The sequence below is a fragment of the Abramis brama genome (assembly GCF_963993115.1).
Source record: "Abramis brama genome assembly, chromosome: 20".
NCBI classification, from domain to species: Eukaryota; Metazoa; Chordata; class Actinopteri; order Cypriniformes; family Leuciscidae; genus Abramis; species Abramis brama.
The window spans coordinates 8,409,186-8,424,051 of NC_139982.1; the positions used below are offsets into that span (position 1 = coordinate 8,409,186).

At 43.5% G+C, this 14,866-nt stretch overlaps 1 long non-coding RNA gene across 1 annotated transcript; it reads left to right on the plus strand.

Moving 5' to 3' along the window:
* Positions 1–10,539: 10,539 nt before the first annotated feature.
* Positions 10,540–12,217, plus strand: LOC311071514. The gene is made up of 2 exons (XR_014603888.1): positions 10,540–10,652; positions 10,750–12,217. It is a non-coding gene; the product is annotated as an uncharacterized lncRNA (long non-coding RNA).
* The last annotated feature ends 2,649 nt before the right edge of the window (positions 12,218–14,866 follow it).

Here is a 14,866-nt window from a genome sequence, read left to right on the forward strand (position 1 = left end):
CATGGTGACCTCTCAGGTCGGGCAGGAAGTGCTTGAGAGCTCGAAACACCGCCATCATTTCTAGACGATTTATGTGCCAAGAAAGTAGATGGTCCTGCCAAAGACCTTTCGTCGAGCGACCACTCATGATTGCCCCCCAACCTGTGAGGGAAGCATCCGTCGATAGCGTTACGCGTCGACAAGAAGCCCCCAGCACTGGGCCTTGGGTGAGGAACCAAGGTTTGATCCACATGACTAAGGCACGTAGGCATTGAAGTGCGTAACCTTGATCATGCAAAACGGGTTTCCCCTTGGAGAAAACCCCTTGGTCCTGAGCCACCACTGCAGGAGTCTCATGTACAGGAGGCCAAAAGTTATTACGTTGGACGCAGCTGCCATGAGACCCAACAGTTTCTGAAACTGTTTCACAGTGAGTGACTGGCCTAGTTTTACCCCATTTACGGCTGAGAGAATCGAAGTAATACATGTTGGTGACAATTGTGCCCGCATCATTGTCGAATCCCATACCACACCTAGAAAAGTGGTCCTCTGAGACGGGAGGAGCACACTCTTCTTGGCGCTGAGCCTCAACCCCACATCTTCATGTGAGACAGAACGACATCTCGATGCCAAACTGCCATTATGCTCGGATTAAGCTAAAATCAACCAATCGTCAATATAATTCAACATGCGGATGCCCTGGAGTCTCAGGGGAGCAAGAGCTGCATCCACGCATTTCGTAAAAGCGCGGGGTGATAAACCTAGGCTGAACGGAAGAACACGATATTGGTATGCTTCGCCCCCGAAAGCAAACCTCAGGAACCTCCTGTGATGAGGATGGATGGATACATGGAAGTAAGCGTCCTTCAAGTCTATCGTGACAAACCAGTCCTCGGACTGAATCTGTGACTCAATCTGTTTGAGTGTAAGCATCTTGAACTTGAGTTTCTGAACCCTGCGGTTTAGTTGGCACAGATCTAGAATAGGATGCAACCCCTCATCCTTTTTTTGGAACAATGAAGTAACGGCTGTAAAACCCTGACTCCCAGCTGGGAAGAGGAACCCTTTCTATAGCCCCCTTTCATAGAAGAGTCAGAACTTGCTGCTCCATAACCAGAGCCTGCTTGGGGTCCACCACCGTAAGGAGGACCCCAAGAAATCTGGGCGGGCGAGAACCAAACTGAATTCTGTAACCCTTTTCTATTATATGCAGGACCCAATAAGATATATTTGGCAGTAGTTTCCACAGTGCCAGAAATTCTCCTAATGGATTTGGTCGAACAGTCACTTCGTTGCCCTGAAACGGCGAACCAGCAGGGAACAACCGAACTGGCAGCATTGCGACCCTCCTCAGAGAGTCGCCCCCCTTTTGTTGCACTCTGTGCTGCGAGGAGCTCGTAGATGGCTGGGCGGGAGTAGTCTCTGGGACATTAGATTGGCGAGGAAGAAACTTCTGGAACGCCGCTGATTGTTTCTTCAACTCCTGAAATGTATCGACGACCGTATATACAGCGTCGCCGAATAGACCCGAAGGCAAAAGCGGAGTGTCCAAAAGAACAGACCTGTCTCTATCCTTTAGATCAGCTAGATGTAACCATAAATTAAGTTTCGTGGCCCACATGGCTGCCATAGACCGGCCAGTAACACTTAATAATAACGTTCAGTTGTAAGTCATTTATAAGTGGTTAGTTAATGATGAACTAATCATTTACAGAACATTCATAAATGAGTGGCAAGTGATATACTAACATTTTATGTATGTTTTGTAAATTGTATTACAAGTCATTTACAAGTGATTAGTAAATGATTAACTAATTATTTACGACACATGACTATGCGTTCATATTAATGATTAATAAGTGATATGTTAATTATTGTATGTATGTTTTGTAGATTCAGTTATAAGTCATTTACAATTGATTAGTAAATGATTAACTAATCATTTACAAAACATGAATATGCGTTTCCATAAAACAAACAAAACAAGCCCTTCAATTTAATGAACTAACACATATTATATAGACATTTCATATTTACTGGTATTAGATGATTTGGTAATTGCATTGAATAGATTAGACTTTAAATAAAACATTTGCATTTGGTGTGTAAAAAGTGTTTTTATGCTGAGTTTCCGCTGTTCTGACCAGCGTGTGGCGTTTCAAAACAGTGAATCATTATGCAAATCAATCGGTTCAATGGTTTCTAAAAGCTTTGTTTCTCCATCACTAGAGCAACATGATTTTGGTTCACTCTTGAGTTGATAACAGCAGGCCAGAGAGCAAACTTTGCCTGGCCCACCTCCACTTCTGGCTGGGTCCCCGGCCCAAAACTGGCCCAACACACTGAACATGGACACACAGAGCTTCCTCTGGCCCAGATGTGGCCCACACCCTGTAAAGCGACTCTTATTGACTGATATGGCCCAGGTCTGGCCCAGGCACTGTAAGACAGATCTGGCTGAGAGTCGGCTGGGCAGAAACTGGCAGTGAAACACACATTCAACCAAGGGTTTTTATTATAAAATTAACAAATACACTTTAATATAAACATGTATGAACAATGAACAAATACACTATGATATTAACATTTATTAACAACACACTGATTCTTCATTTGTGATCATGTATTAGTTATGATTTTCATAACACTTTCATATATATTTACACCATTGTCTATAAATGTAATGATTATGAAACAATTAGTGTCAGAACGGCTGATTCTTGATCTTGATCTTTTTTATGATATTTTTATATAATAAAGTTTTTAATCTCCTATAAATGATCAGTTTGTCTGCGCTGCTTCACTGCTGCACTATAATGCATTCAGAGGGTGTTTTATATGATCAGCACATGCTTCACTCTGCATGTGTTTATAGCTCTATGAACTGAACATGACATGATCAAGAGCTCTTCTTCATCAACCAACAAACATGACTTTCAGCATCATCTTCCTCTTGACTCTGGCAGTGTTTAGTTCGGGTTTGATTAATGATTTATGTTTGTATTTTCAAACACTAATAACACTATATCATTACAATCATCAATCTTGTGTTTATGAAGAGAATGAGTCAGTGTTTCAATATGATCATCATGTTTTAGGTGTAATATATGATCCTGTCAATCAAACTGAACAGACTGCATTCAGTCACTTCTGCTGTCTGGACGTGATGCTTTCCATTTGAGACACACAAACTTTTACATTCTTACACAATTACTGTCACAACGGCTGATTCCTGATTTATGATCTTGCTTTTTAAATTATTGTTATTATATTTTTATATCTAAAATACCATCACCTGCTTTTGCTTTTTTTTATGATATTTTTTATATTCTAAAGTTTTTAATCTCCTATAAATGATGAGTTTGTCTGCGCTGCTTCACTAAAGCAGAAGTGAAAGTGTTCCAGTCCAGATCATGTAACCAATCAAAGAGTGAGACTGAAAAGCCCATTTGCATTGTCAGGGTGGAGTGATTGTGATCCTCTCAGAATAGAGCAGCTCTGTCTCCAGAGACCATGTTCAAACCCCAAGAGCTTTATTTGACATTTACTGCTACATCAACCTTCTGAAAAGCACCTGCATCTTCATCTGTTAGTTGAATGATGTTGTCAGACACAAAGTGAACTTGTTGAGAAGCTTTATTGAATGTTGCAGCAAACACAGCAGATTGAAAGATCACACACACACACACTCTTTCAGTATTGAGTTGTAAATCACTCCAGCTGCAGCACTAGACTCATGTGAATCCTGCCTGACACAGGACACTCAGATACGGCTCATCTTCAGGAGAGAAACATCAGCACTCAGAGCTCTTGTGGTACGAGACCTCATGAGGAGCTCCATCATGTGTTACTCTGCAGACGTACAGCTCTCCCTCTTCCCAGCGTGCTTTGCTGAGGGTCAGGACGCTACTGCGGCTGTAGCGGCCGTCCTGCTGGCTCTCTGCGCTGGTCAGAACCCCCTCGGTGACCTCTGACCCGTCCAGTGTCCAGCTCACCAGCGCCCCCTGTGGAGAGTAAGAGCTGAGCAGGCAGAGCAGTGCGGCTGAGTCTCCAGAGATCTGCAGAGAAGAGGGCGGCAGCAGAGACACTGAGGGCTTCACTGTGGGACCAGCTGCAGGAGACAAACACAACACATTCACACACACACACACACACACAAACACAACACACTGCACTGTATAATAAAGTATTTTTAATGCATTAATTATGCACTGCTATATACATTAAAATGCATGTATGATCTCATCAATAAGTGTAACAGCAGTTATAACACATATTATCTATTATCAGGCCGATCTGACTGCTTTAATTCCAGCAATTATTCACTCTGAACATAAATATCTTAAATTTTGAGATATTCACCTGAACTGAAAATGTAACTCAATTTCAAACAGAGTTAAAACACAATTGAATCACACAGAATGAACAAAACACTGAATTATAAACACAACATGAGCAAAAGAGATTCAGTATCATTGACTGAACTACAGAAAGCAGCAACATTTACATTCTGATGTCAAATCTCTTTTTTACATGTATGATTTCTACAATAAAAGATGAACTAAATATGAACTCCGTGTAGAAATAAATGAAGGAAAAACAAACCTGTACTAAACTGAATAAACTCATAGTGAGACACAGTGTGGAAATATGTTTAGAATTTTATTTCATTTATATATATATATATATATATATATATATATATATATATATATATATATTGTTATTGAAAGGAATAATGCTATTCTTATAATAATATCATTGTTTTAGATTAAATAATTATACAAAATATCAGTAACAAGTATTAAATATTAAAAGCCTTTATACATATTGCATTATAAAAAGTATTTTTAATGCATTAATTATATATTGTTTTACACATTATAATGCATGTATGATCTCATCAATAATTGTAACCAAGGTTTTAACACATTATAATATTATCTATTCATTGTTACACCTCCAAAAAATTATAATACACTAAAACTCATGACAAACAACCAATTCTAGATGTAACAAGGGAATTTGTAAATATTATAAAACATTTTAACTTTGGTTACAGTTATTTATGAAAACATATATGACATTATAACATACGCTATTGCCTTTTTAATGCATTATACATAAAGACTTCAAGTAAAGTTTGCCACAATATCTAATAATCATTATTATTAATAAATGTTGTTCTTGTTTCAGCTGTAAAACACTTTCTGAAATCTAAATTGTATTTTTGTATTAGGTGATTAAATAGACAGACTTACCGATCACCAGTTTAGTTCCTCCACCGAAAGTCCTCCACAGTGATACAATCTAATGAAACGCTCGTACAAAAACCTCTATTCCACTCGAGTGAACACACACTCCAGCAGAGAGAGAGAAACAACACTTCAACACACTGATATTAGAAGATCCTCAGCTCTTCTCAACACTCACTCACTCAGATTTGACTAAATGCTTTCTGATATAACACTGTTTAAAGAAATATATTTGATGAGCTGTGACCTCTGAGGTGACCTTTGACCTCTTTGATCATGGATGATGTTGTGGAGTTTCTCATAATGATGCTTCTGTTCTTCATATGCAGATCAGTCATCATGATTCACAGAAAAACCTGCAGCTTCAGACTTCAATCTTCAGTGAAAATCTCTTCAAATAATGAGTTTATTGAATATTAGAGCCAAAGTCAATAGAAAGTGTCAACAATTAAAATATAAAAGATATTTTGCATGTTCTACACAGTCAAGCATGTTTTCATATTCAAGGTCTGTTATAAAAGTATCTGGACTGGCCATGAGTCAAAAATATTATGGCCTCCTTACTAAGTATTATGCAAGCCATTTCATGCCAGCCTGTCACTGGGTCTAACATTTACAGTAAATGAGGCACAATGTGGTAAGGGCACCACAAATGGCTTAATGCATAACCCCCACAAGAGATGGTGGACATGCTGTAAATTGTCTACTCTTCCATCATGTTTGACAGCCAATACAATGTTATGTAATTCAGATTTAATACATTTTATTGGCAAAGATAACAATTTACATTACAGTTCGTAATACTCTCAGAACCAGATCTCATTTTTTCTTCTTTGCCTGAACCACCAGTGTCTCATGTCTTAGCCTCGCCCTTTCCTCTTCTTCAGCAGTCTGCTTCTTGGCCTGCTGAGCACTGCCAGATGCTTGGGAGCCATGCTTGCTTGCTCTGCTGCTGCTGCTTTACTTAACAATATCTAGCTAATGTTAGTCTAACGTTAACGGTAGTGTTAGCTAATAATTTTCCACCGTAGCTTTTGCTAGCTGGCTAACGTTGCGTTCTCTCCTGCTGTGTTCATTGACCCAATTCATCAAGCTGTAGCTAACGTTAGCTAAGCCTATGTCAACAGAGCTCCTGTGTAACTTAGATATACCAGAAAAATATAAAATTATTGAAAACATCACTCACCAAATTCAGTCAGGAAAATCGCAGAGGCCAGGTGTGCTTTCAGCTTCTGATGGTGGTCTGCACCCCTTGGTGTGCATGCTCTGGTCAGCACGAGCGAAGCGAACTGCTTGTAAACCAGTCAGGTAATGGTATTCCCCTTCCTTCCCAGAGAAAGAAACTGGTGATGCAAGGCCCTTCGCGCTAATATTTCCATGCACTCGCGCTCCCTTCTGGCATGCGCACCTGTTCGCAGTTCACTGAATCTCTGGTATCTACCACCCCTCCCCCCCCCCAAACATTTTCTTATTGAATCTACACGATTCACGTAGGTCACCTATTTTGGTTTTAAAACGGCGAATTTCACCAAAAGGTGAGTGATTTTCAAGTATGCTAATATATCTCCCCTCCTTGAACTGCCACCTTACCGTGGTGGAGGGGTTTGAGTACCCGAACGACCCTAGGAGCTATGTTGTCTGGGGCTATATGCCCCTGGTAGGGTCTCCCAAGGCAAACAGGTCCTAGGTGACGGGTCAGACTAAGAGCGGTTCAAAAACCCTTATGATGACTATGAATTTGAGGACCGTGATGTCGCCCGGCATGGCGCAGCCGGGGCCCCACCCTGGAGCTAGGCCCGGGGTTGGGGCTCGTATGCGAGCGCCTGGTGGTCGGGCCTCCCCCCATGGGGTCCGGCCGGGCTCAGCCCGAAGGAGCGACGTGGGGCCACCTTCCCGTGGACCCACCACCTGCAGGAGGGACCGTAAGGGGCCGGTGCTAAGTGGATCGGGCAGCAGTCAAAGGCGGGGGCCTAGACAACCCGATCCCTGGACGCGGAATCTAGCTCTAGGGACATGGAACGTTACCTCTCTGGCGGGGAAGGAGCCTGAGATTGTGCGTGAGGTTCAGAGATTCCGACTAGAGATAGTTGGGATCACCTCTACGCACGGCTTGGGCTCTGGAACCACACTCCTCGAGAGAGGATGGACTCTTCACCACTCTGGAGTTGCCCATGGTGAGAGGCGGCGGGCTGGTGTGGGTTTGCTTATAGCCCCCCAGCTCAGCCGCCATGTGTTGGAGTTCACCCCGGTGAACGAGAGGGTCGCTTCCCTGCGCCTTCGGGTCAGGGATAGGTCTCTCACTGTCGTTTGTGCCTACGGGCCAAACGGCAGTGCAGAGTACCCGGCCTTCTTGGAGTCTCTGGGAGGGGTGCTGGAAAGTGCTCCGACTGGGGACTCCGTCGTTCTACTGGGGGACTTCAACGCCCAGGTGGGCAGCGACAGTGACACCTGGAGGGGCGTGATTGGGAGGAACGGCCCCCCTGATCTGAACCCGAGTGGTGTTCTGTTATTGGACTTCTGTGCTAGTTACAGCTTGTCCATAACGAACACCATGTTCAAGCATAAGGGTGTCCATCAGTGCACATGGCACCAGAACACCCTAGGCCGGAGGTCGATGATCGACTTTGTGGTTGTTTCATCTGACCTCCGGCCGTATGTCTTGGACACTCGGGTGAAGAGAGGGGCGGAGCTGTCAACTGATCACCACCTGGTGGTGAGTTGGAATCGATGGCGGGGGAGGAAGCTGGACAGACTCGGCAGACCCAAACGTACTGTGAGGGTCTGTTGGGAACGTTTGGCCGAATCCCCTGTCAGAGAGATCTTCAACTCCCACCTCCGACAGAGCTTCGACCAGATCCCGAGGGAGTCTGGAGATATTGAGTCCGAGTGGACCATGTTCTCCACCTCCATTGTCAACGCGGCCACTTGGAGCTGTGGCCGTAAGGTCTCCGGTGCCTGTCGAGGCGGCAATCCCCGAACCCGGTGGTGGACACCGGAAGTAAGGGATGCCGTCAAGCTGAAGAAGGAGTCCTATCGGGCACTGGCTGGCTTGTGGGACTCCTGAGGCAGCTGACGGGTACCGACGGGCCAAGCGGACTGCAGCCCGGGTGGTTGTGGAGGCAAAAACTCGGGCCTGGGAGAAGTTCGGTGAGGCCATGGAGAAGGACTATCGGTCGGCCTCGAAGAGATTCTGGCAAACCGTCCGGCGCCTCAGGAGGGGGAAGCAGTGGCCTACCAATGCTGTTTACAGTGGAGGTGGGCAGCTGTTGACCTCGACTGGGGATATCACCGGACGGTGGAAGGAATACTTCGAGGATCTCCTCAATCCCACCGTCACGTCTTCCATTGAGGAAGCAGAGGCTGAGGGCTCGGAGGCGGACTCGTCCATAACCCAAGCTGAAGTCACCGAGGTAGTCAAGAAACTCCTCGGTGGCAAGGCACCGGTGGTGGATGAGATCCGCCCTGAGTACCTCAAGTCTCTGGATGTTGTGGGGATGTCTTGGCTGACACGCCTCTGCAACATCGTGTGGCGGTCGGAGACAGTGCCTTTGGACTGGCAGACCGGGGTGGTGGTCCCTCTTTTTAAGAAGGGGGACCGGAGGGTGTGCTCCAACTATAGGGGGATCACACTTCTCAGCCTCCCCGGGAAAGTCTATGCCAGGGTACTGGAGAGGAGAATCCGGCCGATAGTAGAACCTCGGATTCAGGAGGAACAGTGTGGTTTTCGTCCAGGCCGTGGAACACTGGACCAGCTCTATACCCTCTACAGGGTGCTGGAGGGTTCATGGGAGTTTGCCCAACCAGTCCACATGTGCTTTGTGGATTTGGAGAAGGCATTCGACTGTGTTCCTCGCGGCATCTTGTGGAGGGTGCTCTGGGAGTATGGGGTTCGGGGCCCTTTGCTAAGGGCTATCCGGTCCCTGTACGACCGGAGCAGGAGCTTGGTTCGCATTGCCGGCAGTAAGTCAGACTTGTTCCCAGTGCATGTTGGACTCCGGCAGGGCTGCCCTTTGTCGCCGGTTCTGTTCATAATTTTTATGGACAGAATTTCTAGGCGCAGCCAGGGGCCGGAGGGGGTCAGGTTTGGGGACCACACGATTTCATCTCTGCTCTTTGCGGATGATGTTGTCGTGCTGGCCCCATCAGACCAGGACCTTCAGCATGCACTGGGACGGTTTGCAGCCGAGTGTGAAGCGGCTGGGATGAGAATCAGCACCTCCAAATCTGAGGCCATGGTTCGCGGAAAAGGGTGGTTTGCCCGCTTCAGGTTGGTGGAGAGTTCCTGCCTCAAGTGGAGGAGTTCAAGTATCTTGGGGTCTTGTTCACGAGTGAGGGAAGGATGGAACGGTAGATTGACAGACGGATCGGTGCAGCTTCTGCAGTAATGCGGTCGCTGTACCGGTCTGTCGTGGTGAAGAAAGAGAATCTACGTTCCTACTCTCACCTATGGTCATGAGCTGTGGGTCATGACCGAAAGGACAAGATCCCAGATACAGGCGGCCGAAATGAGCTTTCTCCGCAGGGTGGCTGGGCGATCCCTTAGAGATAGGGTGAGAAGCTTGGTCACTCGGGAGGAGCTCAGAGTAGAGCGGCTGCTCCTCCACATCGAGAGGGGTCAGCTGAGGTGGCTCGGGCATCTTTTCCGGATGCCTCCTGGACGCCTTCCCGGGAAGGTGTTCCGGGCATGTCCCACCGGGAGGAGACCCCGGGGTAGACCAAGGACACGCTGGAGGGACTTTGTCTCCCGGCTGGCCTGGGAATGCCTCGGTGTCACCCCGGAAGAGCTGGAGGAAGTGTCTAGGGAGAGGGAAGTCTGGGCATCCCTGCTTAGACTGCTGCCCCCGCGACCCGGCCCCAGATAAGCGGAAGAAGATGGATGGATGGATAATATATCTCCATCTTTAACAGCCTGTTTCTTCTCCATTTGATGATTTCAGACACACATGAGGCTTCATGATAGATGGAGTGACACCATGAACTCTGATTAGAGATTCACAATCAGTCCTGATACTTTCTGAACAGACTCATGATTCATGATCTTACTTTAGTGATGGCGGTTCATCTAGTGGAAGTGTAGCAGTGATGATGGTCACATGACTGAATATGGACACAGAGATGGACGTTCATCTGCACATCCTCAGTGTCTCAGGAGTCACAATAAAAATACTAAATAAAGTCATGATTCTGTAACTCTAGTGTATATTAGTTTGTTATCAGCACAAGCTGTTGTAAATCCTGCCCACTTCTTTGCATTGTCAGCACATGCTTCAGTGCTCTGAGAGTGTTTATAGTGCTGTGAGTTTAACACTTCATGACTGAGAGCAGAACAGAACACACTCTTCATCATCACACAAGACTAAACTACAGCAATGAACACAATCAACATCTTCATCTGGACCATTGCACTGTTTATTCAAGGTAAGATGTAAAAACTGACTCTGGTTTTGGTGTTTTTGTAAAAGTATATGATGATAATAGTTTTAAACACTAATAGTTTTTCTTTTCTCTTCTTCAGAATCCAGAGGAGTGACTCTGACTCAACCTGAAGTTAAAACTGTCCAACAGAGTCAAACAGCAACAATAGAGTGTAATATAGATGTAGGAATATACAGCATCCAATTACACTGGTATCAGCAGAAACCTGGAGAAGCTCCTAAACTCCTGATTTATGGAGTGAATCAACTCCAGTCAAACACTCCATCTAGATTCAGTGGCAGTGGAACAGTAAGTACTGGACGAGATTTTACTCTGACCATCAGTGGAGTCCAGACTGAAGATACAGGAGATTATTACTGTCAGAGTGAACACTGGATCAACAGTAAATATGTGTTCACACAGTGATAAAGAGTCGTACAAAAACCTCTGTCAGTCAGACGTCACAGTGACTGCACTGATACAGCTGAGAGAAACTGCAGCTGCTGATGGAGGATCACAAACTACACAATATCAATGTTTAGTTCAAAGTTTCTAAAGACTTTAAAAATATACATTTATCGATAGTAATTTATTTGATATGAAATAAGAGTTAGTGCTGATATTCCTAAACCACAAAACCATTCTGCTGCTCTTTCCTAAACATCCGTGTTTCACGATGCAGGTGAAAATGTGATATTTTGAGTCAAAGGCTTGTTCATATTTTGTTAAAGGCAATTAAAAATGAGTTTCCATTTGTTGGCATGACTAGATTCAGATGTTTAATATAATTGAAGTTGGGTGTCCATCATAGAGATAATCACCATATTTATAATGAAACCATCAAATTTAAACACATGATATTAATCATCATGAAATATTAGGGGTTTGACGGGACAGCTTTTCACCTCAACGAGAAATATCACGTTTTAATGTCATGTTTTAATATCGTGAGATCTCGTCACACCCCTATTATGTATTGTTACTGCATTAATGGGATCTCCTTAATCAAAGCTTGCACAATCTTTAAATTTTACCTTTTTTTTTTTTTTTTTTCTGTGTTATTAAACAAAAATACATTTCCTAGTAATTCCTTCTAAACGATTTGGTAATACTTGAGTCATTACTGTATTACCATGATCTTGACTTGAGAATTAATTATGCATCGTGCATTACCTCACACCTTGGCAACAGCATCGCCATTGGCTAGTAAATGTTTTAGTTTACTAATATAGATATAATATAGCTATTTAGATAGGGTGTTAAAGTGCAACAGTGTTTTTTCTATATTCCACCAGGAGCATCAGCAACAGCACCAACTCAGCAGGATTCCCTACAAAGAAAATGAAGGAAGAAAATGCTTTTTTAAAAGCTAAAATGAAGTTCCTTGAGGATAAATATAAGGACATCGAAAGTGAGAGAGATTTCCTACGTCGCAGTCTGACCAATACCTTACAACCCGTTATAAGTTATACCTAGTAATGTGTACTACAAATACTGTTGGCTCTTATGAGAAAGTGTTTGATGTTCCTCATTTTTAATCTGCTTTGAATAAATGCTTCTGCTCATAATTGCTACTGTACAGTAAATGGTCATCGCACTTTCACCTCTTGCACATTAAGAATAGCTTTTGACATGTCAAGCCACTGGCATGATAGGAGTCTTTATCTCATACAAGTGTTAAACAAGTGATATTAATGAACTTTTTACTGTGGAAAATGTACAGAGTCTACATTATAACATATCCTGGCATAAAAGGGCACAGTGTACTGTAGTCTGAGGCCTATCTGTTCTTGCTGTTTTAAAGTTAGATCTTGTGGTGTTCGTTAACAAAGGTAGCAGAATATTTAAATTTAACAATGACATCAAAGCTGGTAAATGTGGAAGAAATTAAATGTAATCTTAATATGATTTGGTTTGTATTCCTTATCAGCCTTGTCAGCAAAGGAAGACATGATGGGAGCTTCCTGCAAATCCAAATTTGATGATGCTGTATCACAGTCTGGGGTTGGGGTTGGGGTTAGGGTTAGGGTTAGGGTCACGGAAGATGACTGAAGACTAAAAAATTTACTGTTTAATGTTATGTATTTGTATTATTTTTCTTTATTCATAATTTCATAATGTATTTTGTCAAGTCAGAGTTTATGTGCATGTGTTCAGTGCATGAGGAGACTATAGATAGAGACAGAACCATGTGAAGATCATATGTCAGAGACAAGAGGGAAGCTATATTTTGTACAGGGTGTGTACATTGTAACATGTTTCAACTGATGCAGATGTAAACAACAGAGATAGTTTCTTAATATGGTAGTGAATTGTGCCATGTGTTCGCATGACATATACATTCCATTTTTAAAGCTCAAGCAACATAGTTTGTTACCATAAAAGGAATCCGTTCAGTGATGTATATAAGCTCAACTTTACGGTACCACCTCAGAGAAACAAGGGTATAAGCTTAGAGAAACTTAATGGCATGAGAAACAGAGGTACGAGGGCAGAGAAACATAAAACCAGAGAAACCATTTACATCTAGCATGATGGGATGAGAAGATAAAGAAATGGGGAACAGAGAAATCTGGAATGAAGACCTCTCATGTAGCCTTATTCTTATATGCCTGTTTCTCTCTGTCTGACACATGATACATAATAAATTGAGATTTCTTGGCAAAGGTAACTGGTGTAGCTTCCGTGATTCAACCATAAAGGAGAAACCATGCTTTTTAAATCTACAATGACATTCACACAGAAAGGGAAAAAAGGCAAAGAGAAGAGGAAAAAAAACATTGCAAAGTTGACTCCTCGTCCTCCTGTCTCATCATCCTCATCTCAGTCCTCTTCATCCCCTGTACCCCGTAAATCCAGCCAAAACAAGGATAAAACCAAGAGAAGGAATGCAAACAAAAAGCAGAAATTCACAAGAGGAATGTATTTTAGATGTCCTTACAGTAATCGTTGTGTACAATAGGGGTGTAATGGTTCAGATTACTCACAGTTCTGATTCTCTTACGAGACGTCTCTCGTACTGCGTAAGATATCTTACGCTACGGGAAAATCCTTTTTCCGCAAGATATTGAAGCCAAAAATTATCCTTAATTTTGTAATAATGCAAAACGGCTGGAAGCGGACGGTCGGGGTTAGTTTTTCTTTACGTTATAAGAAAGCTACCCTGCCCATGAATCATCTCAGATTTCATCAGTTGTTCACACACGAGGAAACACCTCTCATTGACTGGATGAAAAGGAAGAAGCAGCTTTTGCATATGTATTGTAAATAAACACTTGTTTAGTCTCCAAGTTGATTCAATCTAAGGAAACGGGTTTTTCCGAGCTTCCCGGTTAACTGTATGAGAAGTCCACATCAGTGAAATGAAATCACAGGGTGTTTCTCTAGATCTGCAGTGCAAACTGAGTTTGATGGTTTGAGGATCATGACTTTAGTTTATATGTATGGTGACATTCCTCTGTCCACAATCTGCGTCATAGTATAGACAAGTTTTGTACAGTAACCATTGAAATATTGACTCTAAGGACTCTGAGGACTCGCCTGGCATATTTCGCTGAGACTGCACCTCCGCCCGCTGTAGTGCCGCGCCGTAAAAAGCGCCGTGCTCAGCGGGTCCCGGAACCTTCCCCCACCCGTCAAAGCTCGCCGGTTCGCCCGCCAGCTTCACCGGCTTCGTCAGTGTCTCTTCCTGACGGACAGTCGTCTGCCGCCGCTTCCGTAGACGACGCTGATGAGAAAGCCGCGTCGGGGGAGGATGATTCCTACTCTCTCACTGGTATCAGCAGAAACCTGGAGAAGCTCCTAAACTCCTGATTTATTATATAAACCATCTCCAGTCTGGAACTCCATCTAGATTCAGTGGCAGTGGATCTGGCAGTGATTTTACTCTGACCATCAGTGGAGTCCAGACTGAAGATACAGGAGATTATTACTGTCAGAGTTTTCACTTTCCAGATAGTAAACATGTGTACACACAGTGATAAAGAGTCGTACAAAAACCTCTGTCAGTCAGACGTCACAGTGACTGCACTGATACAGCTGAGAGAAACTGCAGCTGCTGATGGAGGATCACAAACTACACAATATCAAACCTTTCACAGAATTTATTCATTTATTATGATGTACTAAGTAAACATATAATCTTATATCTCTCACTAAACTGGACTAAAATGTGGAGAAGATGTGAGTGGTGCTTGTCCCTGTAAAACTTTTTGTTC